This window comes from Taudactylus pleione, unplaced genomic scaffold (genome assembly GCF_031769625.1).
Source record: "Taudactylus pleione unplaced genomic scaffold, aTauple2 ptg000198l, whole genome shotgun sequence".
Taxonomy (NCBI): Eukaryota; Metazoa; Chordata; class Amphibia; order Anura; family Myobatrachidae; genus Taudactylus; species Taudactylus pleione.
In genome coordinates, this window is record NW_028284600.1 from 16,016,652 (window position 1) to 16,037,345 (window position 20,694).

Here is a 20,694-nt window from a genome sequence, read left to right on the forward strand (position 1 = left end):
GTGTCTCCAGTATCATGCACCCCATGTTACCCTGCCTAATTCCCCTATGTGTCTCTCTATCCTCCCCAGCCTCATGCTCATTTGTGTCTCTCCAGATTTATGCCCAATGTCTCTACAACTTCATGCCCCTGTGTCTCTCCAGTCTCATTGCCCCTGTGTGTCTGATAAAATCATTACTCTGTGTCTCTCTTTCCCCCTCTGTCTCTTCAGCCTCATGCTTGTCCTTATCTCTCCTGCCTCATTACTTTCTTGTGTCTCTCCAGTCTTGTGCCTCCTATGTCTCTCCAGCCTTATTTCCTTATTGTGTCTCTCCAGTATCATGCTCCCCATGTTATTTTGCCTTATTCCCCAATGCATCTCTCTATCCTCTCCAGCCTCATGCTGATCTGTGTTTCTATTGCCTCATGCCTCCATGTCTCTCGAGACTCACAATCCCAATCGTGTCTTGCCAGCTTCATGTCCCCTCCCCTGTGTCTTTTCTGCCTCATGCCCTCCCCTGTCTCTTCATTGGTCATGGCACCACATGCGTGCTTGTCACCATGTGTGCATGTGCACGTGCCACAGTGACTGTTGCATGCATGACAACATTGATGGCAGGGAGTAGGCCATACAGTAGTAGTTAATTGTATTGGTGCTTCAGTGAGAGCTGCGGGGAGTTGTGCATCTGGCTATCAGTTACCAAGAGTACTGAGTGAGAGCAAGGCCTCCTCTCATCTCTAGTGCACAACTGCTTGTCTGATATATATATACAGTCAGGTGCATAAATATTGGGACATTGACAGAATTTTCATATTTTGGCCTCTATCCACCACCACAATGGCTTTGAAATTAAACAAACAAGATGTGCTTTAACTGCAGACTTTCAGATTTAATTTGAGGGTAATTACATCCAAATCAGGTGAACGGTTTCTATATGTGCCTCCCACTTTTTAAGGGGCCAAAAGTAATGGGACAAACTAAAAAATCGTAAATCTAACTTTCACTTTTTAATACTTTGTTGCAAATCCTTTGCAGGCAATTACAGCCTGAAGTCTGGAACGCATAGACATCACCAGACGCTGGGTTTCATCCCTGGTGATGCTCTGCCAGGCCTCTACTGCAAATGTCTTCAGTTCCTGCTTGTTCTTGGGGCATTTTCCCTTCAGTTTTGTCTTCATCAAGTGAAATGCATGCTCAATCGGATTCAGGTCAGGGGATTGACTTGGCCATTGCATAACATTCCACTTTTTAGCCTTAAAAAACTCTTTGGTTGCTTTTGCAGTATGCTTCGGGTCATTGTCCTTCTGCACTGTGAAGCACCGTCCAATGAGTTCTGAAGCATTTGACTGAATATGAGCATATAATATTGCCCGAAACACTTCAGTATTCATTCTGCTGCTTTTGTCAGCAGTCACATCATCAATAAATACAAGGGAACCAGTTCCATTGGCAGCCATACATGCCCACGCCATGACACTACCACCACCATGCTTCACTGATGAGGTGGTATGTTTTGGATCATGAGCAGTTCCTTTCCTTCTCCATACTCTTCTCTTCCCATCACTCTGGTACAAGTTGATCTTTGTCTCATCTGTCCATAGGATGTTGTTCCAGAACTGTAATGGCTGTTTTAGATGTTGTTTGGCAAACTCTATTCTGGTCTTCCTGTTTTTGAGGCTCACCAATGGTTTACATCTTGTGGTGAACCCTCTATATTCACTCTTGTGAAGTCTTCTCTTGATTGTTGACTTTGACACATATACACCTACCTCCTGGAGAGTGTTCTTGATTTTCCCATCAGGGAAATAATTCTTATGTCATCCACCACAATTGTTTTCCGTGGTCTTCCGGGTCTTTTGGTGTTGCTGAGCTCTCTGGTGCGTTCTTTCTTTTTAAGAATGTTCCAAACAGTTGATTTGGCCACACCTGTTTTTGCTATCTCTCTGATGGGTTTGTTTTGATTTTTCAGCCTAATGATTGCTTGCTTCACTGATAGTGACAGCTCTTTGGATCTCATATTGAGAGTCGAAAGCAACTGATTCCAAATGCAAATGTCACACCTACAGTAGAATCAACTCCAGACCTTTTACCTGCTTATTGATAATGAAATAACGAGGGGATAGCCCACACCTGTCCATGAAATATCTTTTGAGTTGATAGTCCCATTACTTTTGGCCCCTTAAAAAGTGGGAGGTACATATAGAGACCGTTGTAATTCCTACACCGTTCACCTGATTTGGATGTAATTACCCTCAAATTAAATCTGAAAGTCTGCAGTTAAAGCATATCTTGTTTGTTTCATTTCAAAGCCATTGTGGTGGTGAATAGAGGCCAAAATATGAAAATTCTGTCAATGTCCCAATATTTATGCACCTGACTGTGTGGAGGCCCCTCCGTGTGTGGGGGCCCAGGGAAGACCGTCCCTGTCGCCCCCCCCCCCCTTTTAATCCGGCCCTGTGAGTTATGGAAGGAGAAGCGCATGAGGGAAGAGGGTCCTGCTCGTGAGAGCTTACCTTCTAAAGGGGGGGTGCAGACAGACAGAGATAACACAGATGGGGTAGACAGCGAGGAGCATGGAGCAGTGGGTTAGGATGAGAGCTGGAAGGCTTTGATGAAGTAGTGAGTCTTGAGAGCCCATTTAAAGAGAGGTGGAGAGTCTGATAGGGAGAGGGAGAGTGTTAAATAGGTAGGGAACAGCACGGGTAAAATATTGGTCATACATGGGTTAATATTCTAAACTTTCTGAGTCTTTTGAGAACAATGCATGTTGGTAGTGTGGTAAATATTTATAAAACATGTAAAAATAATGATATGCGATTACTATTCTTCAATAGCAATAACACTCATTTATTTATTAGTAAAGAGACTTTGTTTAGCTTGCCAACAGATGTGTGTACATTATTTAGCAGCTTATCATCCCTGTTATCTAGTTTGGGAGATATGTTAGCAGACACTGTATGCAATTGATTTTTATTTATCACCAGTGGACGACATGATCATTTAGTACTTATACAGTACATCTCATCTTTTATTATCTGAATATACTTATAGCAGGTTTGTTTTCTTATTAATACAGAATTCCACAGAAACTGACGATGAGGGAATTAATATAAACAAGTTACAATTTGAAAATGTTTCTGGTTGAAATGTTTAAAACCGATATGTTCACAGACTGAGGAATATGCATCCAACTTCCAAGAGGCGTCCATAAAATGCTAGAAAACCAAAACATTTAAATGTTTCCCCAAAGACTCAGTACATGGAATTCAAAAACAACATAATACTCCTAAATGCATGTAATAGTTTTGATATTTAAAATACCCATCTTGGAGCGAAAAAAAAAAATTGGTGTTAAGTTTTCTTGTCTGAGAGTACTGGAAAAATATTAGTAAAACAGTTTGAAACTCTAGAAGCAATTTTTGGAAATGCTTAAGGTGCGTACACACAGGATGACCGCACAACGATAAGATAATGATCTTTGTCTGATCGTTCTGCATGTGTTGGATGATCGTTATCGAACATCCAACACATGCATTAACCTATAATGACCCACAATTAACGATCGTGGGTCCCTATAGTAAACAGGCTAACATGGTCGAAATCGACCATGTATGCCGGTTTGCCCGGACGATGGACGATGGTCGATAACGACCATTCGTGCCCGCGCATCGACCATGATTTGGTTGTTTGCAGGGGCCAGGAACTGGACGATTTGAGCGATAACGATAGGATCGTTATCATTATCGTTGAAATTGTCCACTTTATCTGAGCGTGCGTACGCAGGTTTAGTGTACTCCTAAAGCATCTACGGCCGCATTGCATGTTTGAAAGTAAATGTGGATCTCGCCTGTGTTGAGTGGTGGTCGCATCTGCACCCCATCCCCCACCCTACATACGCTTGTAGAAGAAGCTGTCATCATTTTCTCCGTGCATTTGCACCAGCCATTTACTAGGTGCAGAAGATCTGTCTGATACCATCTTGATCTCTGCGACCTCTATAGCACTGTTTGCAGAGATCTGTTCAGTCCAAATAAACATCGTAAAGTTATTATTAATATTATGGATTTTATTTAATTGTATAGCAACACTTTTAATATTTAATTATTGGCATCAGTCCTTGCACCATTGAAAAGTAAATTCTATTATCAGTGCTGCCAAGAGATCTGTCAGGCACCAGTTTCCGGGGGTGTGGCCATTAGTGGGGACATGGCCATGAATCATTGTGTATACTGGGGTCCATCTACATAAGCGGTGTGAGCTTTGTACCTACTACCCCCTCTCTGTACCCCTGCCTACATAATCACTCACTAGAATTCAATTTATTCAGCCTCCAATTAACTTAACGGTATGTTTTTAAACTATCGGAGGAAATTGGAACACAGGAAAAATGCCATGCTAACATGGGAAGGACATAAATTGGGGCACTGCCATCTTTGCCTTCTCTTTCACATCATTATATGTAATATGTTTGTGTCAGGAGCCCCCTCAATGTACAGCTCTCAGTAATATGTCAATGCTTTATTAGTAAAAGATAATAACTTCATCCAGACAGTGGTCCTGATTCAGAGGCGCTCGCTATTTGCGAGCGATCGCGCTGAATCTGGGCGGATTGTTTTTAAAAAAAAATCCACCTCCAGGCTGCTCGCATAACTGTGGGTGACAACTCAGAGCTTGTGCGGGCGGCCTGGCGTTGGTTGCGATTATCGCGACCATTGGGGTAGGGTCTCGTCCGCTGTAAGCCCCAGTGAACTTCCTGCTTTAATAGAGCAGGAAGTTCACTACTTACATCACGTGTGATGTCAGTAGGGCCGCCCACAAACGGCAGGCGTTCCTTCGGGAACGCCTCAGTTTGTGCAACCACCCCCCTGACCTGCCTACAAAACGGGGCAAGCTGTCGATCAACATCGACAGCTGCCCCGTTTTGCTGCAAGCCCCGTAGCAAGTGAAGTTCTCACTCTCTACAGGGCTTGCGCACTGGGCCACCATCGACCCGCTTGCGAGCGCTATGTGCTCATGAGCGGGTCTGAATCAGGCCCAATGTCCCTTGTTGGGCTTCCCCAATCGGGATTTAGACCGGCGGCATCGCGGCCGCTGGTCTCGTAGCTACATCCCATGCGGTGACATTGGTTGTGAAACCTGGAGAGTCAAAGATAATCTTCAGCATGGCTAAAACTGTCTTGCTGTTACCCATCAACAGTAGTTCTCACTCGCTCCGGGGCTCATGCACTGCCTGACCATCGACCCGCTCACGAGCGGGTCTGAATCAGGCCCAGTGTCCAGGTCAGTGTTGAACCACTCTCCCAAGTAATCTCACTGTGTGGTCAGCTGATGACTTGCCAGCTTAATTATCATGTTTGTTATGTAAAAGTAAAAATGATCATAAAATCCATCCTGAATCCTAATTTCATTAATCATGGATAAGTAATTTAACATAAGAGCGTTTGATAGTCAGCTCATTTTCATTCTTTATGTGTTTTATAAAGATGTTGCACATGACCTTTATGACCTTTCAGCTTCTTATTGATGTAATAATATACTATGATTCTTCACCGGGAGGTTCAATACAAAACAGGTGCATTTTAATGGTAATGCGATCAGTATGACCCCTCTTCTATCAGTCCTAGACCTACTGTGTATTCTTCATTGCATCAAAAATTATTATTAATATTTTATTACTTACTACCTCTCCAATTTACTTCATTTATAGCCATGTTCAGTAGATATATCATGAAGGGGATAGTACTGTGATGCTGTATGTTTTCAAAGGTGATGGGCTTCATAGTGCGCCGGGACTGATCACAGTTATGACACCGGTGGGTAGAAGCACTGGTGGTCTAGTCAGGCCAGCTGACAGCCGCACCGGGCCCAGGTGAAAAAGGGGGCCTGGACTAATCGCAGGAGGCGTAGTCATGCCCCCTTATTGAACAAACAAGAAATCTTTTTTGCAGTGCCATTTCGGGGGGCGCTGTGAGTCCCTCAGCCCGGCACATAGCCAGTGGGGGGTGTGATCAGTGTGATTGCTCCCTCCACAGGCATAGGAGACTTCTGCGGCTGCTACGTAGCAGTCGCAAGCAGTCTCCTAGTGCAGCCCAGCACAGAGCAGCGTGTGCTGGCCCTGGGCTGCTTTGATGTAAGAGTGAGGGGGGTGTCGCTGAACCCGGGCCCCTGCCAGGCCCCTCCAGCAAGCTCGGGTAATTAGCACCCACCCCCCTCTCAGCGCCCATGGGTCTAGTGTACTTAAGGGGCATACAACAGGGCACTGTAAAGCTCTTTGGCGGTGAGAGTCTCCTGGTAGGATCTGTTCTCATGGATATTGGGGAGTAAAGATGTACGGAGACAGCTCACAGGCTCAGCAGCATGTCAGAGGTAAGACCTCTCTTTGCTGAGTATCCACGGGTCCTAGTGACCACCGGCTCTCTCCTACCTGAATATTGCTGGAGAGATGCAGTGCAGGAGCGCACTTCTTCCAATACCCCCCTCCATCAAGACTGCCATCCATCACGGGACACAACATCAGCATCATAACACATTTGACATCTCGTCCCTGTAATGGAAGGACGGTTAGGCAAACACATTGTGCAAAACAAAGCATCAATATTATGTATATATTCCAGTCCACATTCCTGCAACAGAAAAATCTGAGCACGAGAAATCAGACATTTGCTCAACATTTCACACTTGGAAACATAAACTGCACTGGCTAAAACATTTTTCATCAGTTCCGTGATAAAGTGATATTCAGTAGCAATGTTCATGACCTTCTCTGAACTAAACAGATCTAAATCTGATGCATGGTGTAGATGTATTTCAGGGTAACACAGTACTATGGCATGAAAGCTAAGCCATAATACAAACGGTAGTTACTGCTATACGAACTACACCCCAACCACCCGCTCAAATAGTGGAGACTAAGGGCCTAATTCAATTGGTCACAAAAAGTTTTCGCCGATGCGCAGTTTTTGCCTGTTTTCAAAGTATCGCCATATTCAATTCATGGACATTTTCGCCTAGGCGAAAACTCCATAGGCAAAAACAGGCGAAAAAGTTTCTCCAACATAAGCCAGGCGAAAAGCAGTGCAAAATCCATATTATGGGGTACAAACGTGGGGACTTTGGACAGCCCCCTAATGACTAATTAGGCCAACATTTAAAAAAAAAAAAAATCTTAATTCACCCCAAAAAAGACATGTAATTTTTGGGTAGAGAATTTAAAAAGTGTTGGAAAATAGGCAAAAAGTAGTGGCCTTGGTATTTTGGGGGGTTATAAGGTGGAGACAGGTGTTTTTAGGATTGCAGGAGGCTGCAGCAGGTGTATTTTTTAGATTATTTAAATATTCACTTTACGGACACCAAAATATACTAGTACCCATTTACATGTACCCCAAATTTAAGTACAGTACTTATTTTTCTCTAACAACATTGCTTTATATAATTTTCCACACTTATGCAAATATGCATATAACAGCCCATCCCCTCAATATAAGATCACTAAATACCTTTATTAGGGCTATTAATACTCTTCTATAGTGATTCCCAGAGTCAGTTAGGCTTTTTTATGGGGTACAGACTGATTTCCCCAAAATGTGCTGTCCTTTTCGCCAGTTTCGCTTTTCACTACATTCGTCTATCCGTGTTTTCGCCTGTTTTGGAATTTAATAGGGCGAAAACCGGGGACGCGCATGGAGACAACATCACGACCAAACAGGTGAATGAGGTGAAAACATTGCGCTTTTCACCGACCTCGGCTTTTCACAGCTAATTGAATCCACCCCTAAGAGTAGGGGACAATACCTGTTATCTCCAAATATTATACTCTGTTAATAACAGACATCCTCTGCCACAGGAACTAATATAAAGCAACATTTGTTGCAGTTCCAAACACAATTGGCAACATTGAGATGTTGAGGTCCATACAGAGTAACAAAGGTTAAATACTGTTTTGTGAATCACTCCCTAAAAGGCTTGTATATTACTAAGACTGTGTAATAATACTGTCACATAGGTGGTTCATTGACATATAAGTAGAAGAATATTTGATGAAATAACTAACAAATATATTTACAATCACTCGGTTATACACTATTCAATAATGGAGAGAATTGACCGTCGGCAAAAGGAAGTTTTAGATCACCTTTTCTATACATCTAACATACATTCTCTTCTACGCTAACTTTACTTTGATTTTATCTAATATTTCACCTTATATCTGAACACCATATTTTAGAAATCAATAATAAAAGTTCAATTTGACAAATTTTCCAGAGAATAAGGTATACAGGAATAAATTTGACCTATGAAGTGCACTGGACCAAAATCTTGTCTTTGTTTCTTGTTGGTAAATTAGATCTAAATCACATGTAGTCCCAGAAACAAAAAAAACAACTGAAAGGGTTCTTCTAGTTCCTTCCCTGGGAGCTAGATACAAAACACTCAATACATTCAAGCCTTTCATGCATTTCTCTTGGAAATCTGGATCAATAGTAGACTTCCATTCCTGTCAATCACAGGTTGGTTTTGGATCATAAAGTCTGAGGCATATAGTGAACAAGTCCAGCAAGCTCCTCAGTAAACATCCTATAAGGTCTCCCCTTGCTTCTTTTTAATGGAACTCCTGTTCCCTGAATGGTAGCTTACTTTTGTTATTTCACTATTATCAGACACACTTTCAGCTGCAGGCATATTAAGTGACCCAGGTCCCTGTGGCTGTACAACATTCCTGTTAACACTAACTGAAGGGGGTATATATACTAAAGTGTGGGTTTTTAGAAGTGTAGATGTTGCCCTTAGCAACCATTCTGATTCTACTTAACATTTATCTAGCACCTTCTAGAAGATAATAGCTGGAATCTGATTGGTTGCTATGGGCAGCATCTCCACTTCTAAAAACCCGCACTTATACACAATATACCCCAAGTAGTTTAATGAAACACAATGACCCATGATAGTATAAGTTTTCTGTTGTTAAAGACTCATTAGCAATAGCCTTTGCTCTAATCACAGTATCCCAGCATGATGCATTTGATGGACTTTAAATTCAGTTTGTGTCTTCTTTCCTTGGGTACTGTACATGAGCATAAGCTCTACTTCCAAACACACATAGATTAGTGATATCTGTTTTTTTTTACCTGTCCATGCTTCCCTATAAAGTCATCTCATTGGATGCCACTGTTGGTGATTGATTTGTCAGGTACACAACTGTTCTTACTGTTTTAGAACCAGATTCCTAAACGAGATTTGAATCGCTTATCATAGCTCTGGTTCTCTCAACTATTTTTCTTTTAGCTCTTACACTGACACCATTGTGTTTTGGTGTATAGGCAATAGTTAGCTGATTCTGTAGGGCTATTTCTCTTAAGTACTTGGCTAGTTCCCCATTCTCGTATTAATCCACCGTTATCAGATCTTAGAACTTTCAGCTTCTGACCTGTTTGATTTTCAGTGGGTACACTTTGACCCTACTTGTTATTTTGATTTTGAAATAAACATGTGTCATCCTTGTAGTATTGTTGAGAAGTGTCATGAAGTACCATCTGCCACTCATGGATTCAAACTCCATTGGTCCATACACATCAATATGTACTAATTCCAATGGCACTTGTGCTCTGGATGCGAACTTAGAAAAGGTGCTACGTACAGTATTTGCTTGCCTTGTACACAGCTCTCACATGTTTGTCTTTCAGGATTGTCCTTTGATATCCCAGTCACCATGCCACTCTTTAACTTATGAACTCCGTCATAGTCTAGATGTCGTAACTGCCTGTGCAACAGTTCTAGTTCCATTGCATGGCACTCCACAGTGTCAAGGGTATATAGTTGTTGGTATCAGGTCTGGATGGTGGCTGTCTACTACATTTAAGGCTTACTCATTCCTGCTGTCACACTTAAGTGATAAGATGCCACTTGATGCACTCATTCTGCAATCTGAGGCCTTATGTCCCAATTTCTGACAATTGAAACATCTGATCTTAAACATTTTGTGTTTTGAACTCTTGGTCAATAGCATAAGTCTTAGTATTTGTATTAGTAGGTATACTCTCATGAAAGCGCAATAATTTTGCACGTACTGTCTCTATGTTCAGCTTTATAGTACTCAACTGTAATGCCGCTACCAAGAAGTCATGCTCCTGCATAAGGCTTTGCAGCATTGCCATAACAACCTCATCTTTATCAATAGTGATGCCAGCTGGAATTAACAACTGAGAGATAGATAACATTCTGTCTATGTACTCATTCATGTTTTTAAAAGCACAAAATTTTGTTGCATGGTTTGGTTAATTCTCTCATTGAGCCTTATATTCATAAGCCATTTGCAGTGCTATCCACATATCATAAGCTGTAGCTTTCCTGTGTACTGTATAATCGAATAAACATGCAATTCCACCACTAGACTAATTGTCCCCATGGCTCTGTCTACATCTTCAAGACTTGAATTGTCACCAGGGCTACTAGTGACAATTTTTTACAGCTTTAACTGCATCTCCATGGCAAACTTCCATGCAGAGTAGTTTACAGCACCTGTCAGCTTTTCAAAACACATGCTGCTCCCTGCACTGTACATCTCTATCATACAGATAAATAAGGGACCGTCCATAGTCACTCAGATCTCTTATTCCATGTTGTCTGTGACTTTGTTGGATCTTGGTATCAGCATATCCCTCACCGGTTTCTGGACTTTAGTCAGCTGGATTCGTACACAGTAATGGCCTTGGAACAGGTCCCCCTTGTGTTAGCTTGGTGACTAGAGAGATGTTTAATCTGGGGTAGATGGTGACTGCTAGCTTGTGGTTACTCGGCCCATGACCTATTAGCAGAGATGGTAGTGACAACAGGTGATAGTGTAAACTGTGACAATGATGCACATGCAGAATTTCTGGGAGCAGTAGTTCTCCAGATGAATTCACACTAGGGATGTGCAGGCTCGGATAGGTTCGAGTTTGCACGTGGAGTTCGGATTTTGCCCTCCAAAAAAACGGAACTCAGAACGAGGCAAAACGTCATCTTACATGGACGAACATCATCATTCCTGGACAAAAGACCAGGAATGATGATGTTCGTCCATGTAAGATGACGTTTTGCCTCGTTCTGAGTTCCGTTTTTTTGGAGGGAAAAATCCGAACTCCACGTGCAAACTCGAACCTATCCGAGCCTGCACATCCCTAATTCACACATTAGAGTATAATATGACTGTCCAGAGTGTGAGTGATGTTGATTAAATGTAAAATGCAGTAGTGCTGGCAGGGCTGTAACTAGGGTAGTGCGGCCTGTGCCATGGCACAGGGCACCACAGGGTAGGGGGCGCTGTTCAGGCCTGTCAATTTTCTGTTTATTGTCATTCTCACTCATAGCTTTCTCTTATTTCATCCCCAGCATCTCCTGGCCGCTTCTATCTCTTCCCTGGCCCTTCCCCATGAGGCCATTCCCCATTTTTGGGTGCATTATATCCCTATTTGAAAAATGGGGGGGCACCAATGCTCTTTCTGTCACAGGGCACCAAAAAGTCTAGTTACGGCTGTGAATCCTGGTGGTGGTTAGTCCACACCTGGTATACATACCCAGTTCTTATATTTATTATATATCAGGTAGAACAACAGGTATAGTAGCAAGTGACACAGGGAATTACACAGGTGTAACAGTGGTAGATCTAATATACTGTTTGTGGCAGCCTAGAGCTCAGGGCATTATAGTGAGCCAGACATGATCACGGTTCTGACACCAGTGGATAGTAGCACTGCTGGCCTATTGTACGACGGTTGTCGTTTAGTGACTGTTGGCTCTCTCCTATCTAAATAGTGCTGGAGGGAGGCAGCGCAGGAGCATACTCCTTCCAACAATTGTGAGAAGCGTGGGAGCTGTGACCACTGCTGTGTGGGTGTGGCCAGTGCCACGTGGGAGTGTACACCCCCTACACTATCAGTCCCAATAGCTCTCTAAACACTTAAAAATAGAAAAAATGCATCATTTTGTGACAAAGTTACAAATACAATTTTAATACTTTTACAGTTTTTGGATGTTTGGATGTAAATATTGCCATCCTGTTAGATGGAGATTGTCATTCCTGTCACTCCAAATAACAACAGTCTGCAGTGCCAGCCTCAAATTATGGGAATCCACAGGATGTAAGCTATTTGGGAGACACTAAACTGGAGTCAGGCTGTCCAGAGGAGAGAGCACCAGGGGCAAATGCAGGATTTCTAAAGAAGGGTTTCCTTATACTGTATGTACTTCCAAAAAAAGCTTAATACACACATATACAGGCACACACACACATCAGATCTTTCCATAGGTCTTCAGATGACCCCCACGATCTCAGTTTTGTCAACATGCCCTTTAGTTGCACCTCTAAGCTCCCCACATACCATCAGAGCACCACATATGCCCCTTACATGCTACTCAGACCTCCCTATTTGTCATCAGACCACTCCACATGCCACTCACATCCCCCCTCATGCCCTTAGACCTACTTACATGTCTTTTATATACCCATAATATTTCCCCACATGACTCTCAGACTTCCCCATGGACCTTTTAAATACCTATCAAATCCCCACACATACCCTTATACCTCTTCCCAGATTTAGAGAGTCACACAAAGTGGGGAAAAGAGACAAACACACAGAAGATGCTTTTTACAAGAAAATTTACATGGATAATTTCTGAAGTGAAAGACACATCTGGAGGGGAGTCCATGCTGTACACGAGCGGGACTCTGGCAGCAGTACCACTAAGCCAAGCATCCAGTTTAGTCCTGTCATCAACTTGTTTCACAACCACTCTCAAGTGCCTGTATACTATTTCTGTGTGTGTTACACTGGCCAGTGGTCTGTGATTGAGATCCTGTGCTGCCTAGGCATCAGAGTCCACCCAGACTCTCTGTATGTTTTCGCACTGTTTGCAGAGGATACTGCTCACCTGCTATTCACTGCAGAAAGCAGCATATATCACTGAGTACTTACTGTGATTATTTTTATTTTCTACTCTATAATTTTACTTTTATGTGAATTAATGCTCTATATCACAGGTTCTCAAACTCGGTCCTCAAGACCCCAAACAGTGAATGATTTGCAGGTCTCCTCACAGAATCACAAGTGAAATAATTATCTCCACCTGTGGATCTTTTAAAATGGGTCAGTGAGTAATGAATACACCTGTGCTCCTGCTAAGTGACCTGGAAAACATGAACTGTGTGGGGTCCTGAGCACTGAGTTTAAGAACCACTGCTCTATATTCTACTTTAAGGGTACTCTCATTGAGATTCTGCACTGTTTTATATCAGGACTCCAGCAACATAGACTGGCAAAAGCAGATAACCTCCTCACTTATTCTATATTCAGGGTGTGGGAGAGATACACTCATACATTGTTCACTGCCCTTCAGCAAGCAGTGTTCAGCAGATACCTACTGTATCTCACACACTAATGTGTGGGGTGGCTATACTATCACTATTACCCTACACTTGTGGAAATATTTTTCAATGAAAAACAATTTGTGTTTGTTATTATAAACTCATATTTGACAGGCTACTCTATGCTGAGTCTATATTATCATTAGACTGTATTAGGAAAACGTTCATGCCTAGATAATTTTTTCATTGATAATATATGTTTATTACTGTTTTATATGAGCATGTTCTTTTGAAATCTCTTTAAATTGGATATTTTCTGTCCACCACATAATTCTGATCGATATATTGGTACTACATGTGATATAGTTGACTGTCTCTAATTACAAAAGATACATACTGTACTTAGTAACATATATTAATACACATATCAAAATAACTCAGGTTCTGCTTGACTGGACAAAATAGGATTTTTCTTATATACTGTACAATTAAGTATGAATTTTGTGCTATTATCAGCTTTCATTCTGACTGCTGTGACTGCCGGTTGATACATAATAATTATCTTAAATATTGATATATATATTTCGCCATTTTATCTAGATACTAAGTGGTTAATTCTTGATTGTTTTCATGCCATTTAAGGAACACATGTGCAAACGGTCTCCTAAAGATCACTGTGTAAAACCCCAGAACCCTAAAGGCAAGGTGTTTTGCTAATAACAGCCACCTGTTGTTCCCGTAGAACCGAATATGTTCACCGGTACTTAAGTGGCCGCCTGGACTTAACTTGGGGTAACAGAGGTTTACACAGATACCTAGGAAGACCTGGCTACTATGTGACACTACTATGAGAAGTGGCAAGTGAGCAGGTATTGCTGTTAATGCTCGGGTTGAACCTAGAGATCAGGAGATGGTGATGAGAGCTGGAGTGCGGCTAATGCCGCGATGTGACTTCGTTTGCCGCAATGCAACTATAAGTGACCGTGGTGCAGCTAAGTGAGACGTGATGTGGCTGGTACATCCTGATGGTTTAGCTGCAGTCTAGAGTGACCGTGGTGCGGCTAGGAGAGCCGTGCTGCGACTGGTACAGCCTAGTGGTTTTGATGCGGCCTGAGTGACCGTAGTGCTGCTAGGTGAGCCATGATGCGGCTGGTTCAGCCTAGTGATTTGATGCGGCCTGAATGACCGGGGTGCGCCTAGGTGAGCTGTGATGTGGCTGGTAGAGCCGTGATGTGACTGGTACAGCCTAGTGGTTTTGATGCGGCCTGAGTGACCGTGATGCGGCTAAGTGAGCCATGGTGCCAACATCACTTTGTGAAAAGATCATACAACCCACCAAGAACCTCTGCAATCTGGCTGGGCCAATATGCAACATGTAGCGCTTATACTGTATCAATGCCTATTTCCCTATAGATTGTAAGCTTGCGAGCAGGGCCTTCTTGTCTGTCTGTTATTACCTTGTCTTATGTTACTATTTTAATCACAATTGTAAAGTTCAGTGCAATATGCTGGTGCTATATATGTAACTGTTAATAATCATAATAATAATTTAATGAAAAATAATACTTACATTTTATATAACTGTTTTTTTTATTTTTTAGATATTAGCTATTTATAATTTAGTTATTATACACATCTCACCATTGGTTTTATTTTGATTTAAGGGATTAATGCAATGTATTTCTATGTAAAAAGGTAGAATTACACTAAAGAGGGCATGTAGGGAGAATGGATTAGATACACCTCTGCACATGTTTAGCCTCATAGGTTACCGAAGCTGTTGTAATGGGTTGGCCAGCCACAGCTTCTATGATCTGATCTTCAGAATCAAAGTAAGTTTTATCTTGCAGGCAAAGTCCAAATCTAATAATTTTTTCATGGCTCTGGAAACAGATTCTATGGAGCAATCACCTAGGAGAGGGCGATGGACATCTGAAAGTGCAAAGAGGAATGTGGACTTGCCTCCTGAAAGACCTTTGGAATTCTGGGCAATCTTTCTTTCAGTAGCCTTGGCGGTCACAATGAAGACATCGGCTTTTTTTTCGTTGATGAGTTCTCTTGTCCTCACGTAAAGAAAATGTCCCTAATTGCATAAGCACTTCGAAACAATCAGCAGACATGGTATGAATCATTAGTAGCTGGTGAGCTAACAGGAGATAGTGAGTAGCCACCTCTTTCTCCTTAAGTTGATGCTCTTCATTGTCGGTTTTGAGATGAATGCAAATGGTGATGACTCTGAGTCCCTCCAGACAGCTGTGCAGATCCAGAAATCAAGAGAGCTTTTCTTTAGCGTAGTTGACTCTGAATGGAGACAAGCAGTAGCTTGCCTTTACATTTAGCCTCAGCTGTGACTGTCCAGAATCGAATGGCATAATGTGCGAACGACGACCACGCTGCTCGATCCGGACCAGTCTTGAGGAGTGAATCGGTATGTAATGCCAGCTGTCGGGATGCCTACTGTCAAAATACCGTCAGCGGCATCCCGATGGTTGGTATCCTGACAGGGGTCAAAGTCCCTCATCGGGCTTCCCCAGTCGGGATTTAGACCGGCGGCATCGCGGCCGCTGGTCTCGTAACTACATCCCTTGCGGAGACATTGGCTGTGATACCTGGAGAGTCAAAGATAATATTCAGCATGGCCAAAAATGTTTTGCTGTTACCCACCAACAGATAGTAAGGGATTAAACCGATCTTGATGTATTGGAGAATGTTGAATCATCAGGGCTTAAGGGATGAGTTAGAGCACAGGTTCTCAAACTCGGTCCTCAGGACCCCAAACAGTGCATATTTTCCAGGTCTCCTCACAGAATCACAAGTGAGATAATTAGCTTCACCTGTGGATCTTTTAAAATGTGTCAGTGAGTAATGATTACACCTGTGCTCCTGCTGAGTGACTTGGAAAACATGCACTGTGTGGGGTCCTGTGGACCGAGTTTGAGAACCACTGAGTTAGGGAATCATGCGGGATGAAGTCAATAAACAGGCCAACAAAACAAAGATCAATTTCCGGATCCTGAAATACAGAATTTTTTTGTGTCATCAGAAGGAGACCAGTATTAGTTGCCTAGGCCAGGGGGCAGTGTGGAAATAATCAATTGATTGAGTAGCTTAAATTAATATAGGGACAAAAAAATTTCATCCTATTTATTGGTTGCTGATACTACAGATAATCAGAAGAAATTTATAATTGCCGCTGCTGCGAAGGAAAACACAATGAACACAATAAATAAAACTAGAGTGGTAGAATTTAATAGTGTTCCTTTTTGATACATTTCTTAAAATGTTTTTGGCTAATATGCTTTTAAGGATTCCGATTTTTATAGCCATTAATGTAAAAGTGGATCTTTCTGCTGTGAAAGACATTTCTGAGTGAATTTAAGTATAAAGAGCAGCACTTAAAAGCCTTTTATGAATATGGCAGAATAACAGCTGTGCTGCAGGTACAAATCCTTTAAAACTGGGAAATGAATGAATGTACAGGTTTATTAAAGATGACCGAGAATTTGGCAAGTGAATTTTTTTCTTTTTACATAGCATGGCGATAAAAGATTTCCATGCAGACTGCAGTTAAGGCTGATTCTGAATCAGACGCAGGTGCTGCCATGGCTGTGTCTTCTGCCGCAGTCGCATCTTATGGAAATGCCACAACCAATTTTTTTTAAAACTGAGACACACACATGTAGTGCCTCTATCTTGGTTTGTCTGTAGTGGCACCGCCTGTGCACCATCAGACGCACCACTGGTGCACATTCAGACGTACCACCGGTGCACCATCAGTCACACCACCGGTGCACCATCAGTTGCACCACCGGTGCACATTCAGACATACCACCGGTGCACCATCAGTCACACCACCGGTGCACCATCAGTTGCACCACCGGTGCATCATCAGCCGCACCACTGTTGCACCATCAGCCGCACCACTGTTGCACCATCAGATGCAGCAACGGTGCACCATCTAGAGATAGCCCTATGGCAGGTGCAATATCTCCATCTGAACATGGCGTCCTGTGTAAGCAGTTGTCTGTGTCTCCATGCGGTAACCATTGTAATGCATAGGCAGTACTTATAACATCGGCCAAATGTGTGCATATTGGTATTGCACGCAGTTAGCATGCAACGCTGAATCAGGCCCTCAGTGACTCAGTGAGGTGAGCAGTTGTTATGAATCCTGAACGGAATCAAGGCCGAATATTCCAGTAGGGTGGAGGTCTGTGCAAGGATGATGGTTGAGGTATCCTTTGCGGATATAAGAATAGATAGAGTCACTGACTGAAGAGAGAATTGATAATTGATAGTTGATAAGTGATAGTAGATAATTGATAGTTGATAGCCTCTGGGCTAAGTATGGGTGAAATTCAGAGCTCTGATTAGGAATTAGTCCTGCAACGGCCTTGAGGGCTGGAACTCTTGGCAAGTAGCGGCCGTTAAAGCCTTGAGGTCTGAAAGACCTAACCCTAACCCATGGAAAGTTGAGGCCTTAGAGCCGTGAAGCAGAATGTGGCCTGTGGGCCGTGTAGCAGCCTTGAGGGCTGAGAACCTTGGCGAGTTGAGGCCTTTGGGCTGAGAAGCTGAATGTGGCCTTTGGGCTGTGAAGCAGCCTTGAGGTCTGAGAACCTTGGCGAGTTGTCACTGTTGTGCGACTTGTGCTGCCGAGTTGACACAAGCAGCAGTTCAAATGATTGTGTACTCTCTAGACACTGATGTGCGGCTTGTACCGCAAGGTTGACGGAAGCAGCAGGACACTGGCTTGCATATACTTGACGCCGAGGTGCGACTTGTGCCACCGGGTTGTTACAGGCAGCAATAATCTAGCCTGCGTACACTTGATGCTGATGTGTGGCTTGTGCTGCCAGGTTGACACAAGCGTAAATACACTAGCTGGTGTATCCTTGACGCTGATGTGCAGCCTGTGCTGCTGGGTTGACCCAAGCGGCAGTACACTGACAACGTACACTTGCCACTGCAGGGTGGCTTGCGCCGCCGGGTTGACACAAGCGATAGCATGCTGGCTTGCATACTCTTGATTCTGCAGTGTGGCTTGTGCCGCCGGGTTGACAGAAGCGGCGACACACAAAACGCTAGGTGTCGAGGTGCGGCTTGTGCTGCCTGGATGACACAAATGGCAGGAGCAAAACTACACAGACTGGAGGAACTGGATACTCGACTGGAACAGGAGACGCACAGCAGAACCAGAAACACGTGAAACGCTATCACCGGTGCGTGAGCAAAGCACAAGCAGGGTAGTAAAAGGGGAATGTACCAATCCTGTCCCAGCAGCGATGATGTCAGCCAGATGGGAGGACTTACACGCTTACAGCAAGGCATCTCCGTCTCCCAGTAACCGGGAATCGCTGTCCAACAGGAGGTGACTGTGGCTTGTGACAGCAGTATAGTGGTCAAACAAATAACCAGCCATATAGTACAGCAAGGAAACTAAAAAAAAAAACAGTTTACACACTATTGTGAAAATATTCATACTATGGGCTGATGCAGAGTTTAGCGCAAGATGGCCTCAATTGTGTTCATGGAGCTGAATGCATATATTCGCACATGCAGAGTTGTACACATCACTGTGACCGGACCGCACATCCACACTTGGGACCTGATTCAGACCCGCTCGCTAAGGCTCGATCGCTCGCTCTGAGCAATTTTCACCCATCTGCGCAAGCGTATAATTCACAGTGCACGTGCGCAAGCCATTCGTTGCGATGTGATTTTGGTAGCTCGTAAGCCACTATCAGGTCGCTGCTTTCAGTGACAAAGAGGGCCTGATTCAGAGCCGGACGCTATTTTCGACGGTCGTTCCAAAAAAGGGGCCAGCTATTTAAATTGAGCGCTCGCTCTTTGCGGTTTGTTGACGCCTCTATGTCTGAGCGAGCGAATTAAAAATGCACTCGCTATTTTGTAAAGACGCCCTTTGCCATTCGCATCACACGTCATCTCCGGTATTTATTAGATTAATCGGGACATCGAAAGGCATCTGAACTGCTCTAAGTGCTTGTGGTAGGTTTTTCCTACCATACTCACTGCGAGCAGTTCAGGCTAAAAGACAACCAAGTGACGTGGTCGATGACGCTCCTTTACTAATTATGCACTCCCATTAAACGCCCTTTTGACCATTAGGCACGCCTGCGTTCGGATCTCCACTCCACCGTTTTCAAGCACTTTCCCGTTACCACCTACAAACGGTACATTCTGCCAATCAAATTAGCAGCCCCTCGCTGTTTTGCGAGCGCACGATTTCCGACCGCAATGACTGGTTTGCGCATGCGCATTACGACCCATACGCATGCGCAGTTGTGCAAACATCGCTCAGAGCGAGCGAGCGGCCGCTTACGAGCGACTCTGAATCAGGCCCAGATAGCGCCGTTTGTGGGTGGTAACAGGGGAAGGTGCTTGTGATTGGGGGACTGGATGTGCGAACGCAGGTGTGTCTGCCCGCCAAAACGGCGTTTAAAGGACGTGCATAATTAGCAAAGTCGCGTCATTGTACACGTCACCTGCATTTATTTCAGCCAGCACTGGTCGTTGTGCTTGCGGCAGGCTAAGGCAACCCCAAGGGTTGCGTACAGCTCCGATGGCTCACGATGGTCCCAATTAATCCTTCATTTCCCGAAGATGACGTGTGTTGCGAGTGGCAAGGGGGCATCTTCAGACATTTGCGAGTGCACTTTGCCGTAGCTCGCTAAAACATAGTGGGCGTCCTTACGCGACGCAGTGCGAGCGCTTAATTTAAACATCCGGCCCCTTTTGCCAGCGAGCGATCGCATCTTGCGGGCGGGTCTGAATGAGCTCCATGGTTTCATAGCTGTCATTATCAGTGCACACTTGCACCAGCCCTACAGTATATTCGGTGCAAAAGTTGCATCTGAAAATACCTTAGCGTATGCGAGAATGTCCAGTTATGCCTACTCAGTGATAAGTGGGGAGGCAACTGGGATAGCTACAATTCTGCACCGGCCGCACTTTTCTATTCTTGACTTCAGAGCATGCACAGTGCGATGCGAAGATACACTGATGGACTTTCATCAGCCTCACTGTGCATAGCAAACCCAGTTATCCAGCACATGATATAGCCAAATATTATATAAGCCCATGTCCAGCATATGGAGCTCATAATGTCCAGAACTTATAGCCCAGTGTTCATCATAGGCATCATTGTGCCTCCCAGATACAGTAATGCTCCCATGCCGACCATATAGAGTTACAATTTTGTTTCTTTAATATCTGATTTTTGTAATGGAATTGGACAGATAAATTACATGCAATAAATAAAATTACATATAAGTACTTTATTTACGTCATCATTATTATATGGTTCAGTAGTACGGGTTTTTCTGTATTAATGCTCAGTTATGGTTTTATTTAAT

The 20,694-nt window shown here is 43.5% G+C and overlaps 1 protein-coding gene across 4 annotated transcripts in view; it reads left to right on the plus strand.

The window, feature by feature from the left end:
* Positions 1–20,694, plus strand: part of DNTT (DNA nucleotidylexotransferase) — a 473,464-nt gene that overhangs the window by 178,858 nt on the left and 273,912 nt on the right. The window lies entirely within an intron of this gene.